The sequence below is a fragment of the Propithecus coquereli genome, unplaced genomic scaffold (genome assembly GCF_000956105.1).
Source record: "Propithecus coquereli isolate 6110/MARCELLA unplaced genomic scaffold, Pcoq_1.0 Scaffold10, whole genome shotgun sequence".
NCBI classification, from domain to species: domain Eukaryota; kingdom Metazoa; phylum Chordata; class Mammalia; order Primates; family Indriidae; genus Propithecus; species Propithecus coquereli.
This window is the reverse complement of record NW_012133858.1, coordinates 3,002,627-3,003,139: the sequence shown is the minus strand read 5'-3', so window position 1 is coordinate 3,003,139 and position 513 is coordinate 3,002,627. Positions and strand designations below refer to the sequence as shown.

Here is a 513-nt window from a genome sequence, read left to right as displayed (position 1 = left end):
TGACTTTATTTCATAGTCCTTTTTCTAAATTCATAAATTTTTCACTAAAATAATTAGCTTTCAAATCATTTTTTTCTTTTCTAATTTAAGTATTTAAGACTATATATTTTCCTCAGAGCACTACTTTTATTGTATTCCCCAGTTCTGATGTATAAGGTTTTTATAATTCTAAATATCTTTAGATTTCTGTTACATTTTTTGACTCATAGATTATTTAGAAGATTGGTTTTTAATTCTCAAATATTTAGAAACTTTTCATTTTGTATTTTTTTTGTTATCTTTAAATGTAATTGTGTTTTGGTTAGAGTACATGGTTGTGTAATATTCTTTGAAATTTTAGAGAATTGCTTTTTTTTTAATTTCAGCATATTACAGGGGTACAAATGTTTAGGTTACATGTATTGCCTTTGCCCCACTCGAGTCAGATCTTCAAGTGTGTCCATCCCCCCAGACGGTGCACACCACACCCATTAGGTGTGAATATACCCATTCCCTCCTTGCCCCCCACCTGCT

General features: G+C 30.2%; 1 protein-coding gene across 1 annotated transcript in view; it reads left to right on the top strand.

Moving 5' to 3' along the window:
• POLQ (polymerase (DNA directed), theta) overlaps positions 1–513 on the top strand; it is a 147,229-nt gene that overhangs the window by 67,257 nt on the left and 79,459 nt on the right. The gene's annotated exons all lie outside the window — the stretch shown is intronic.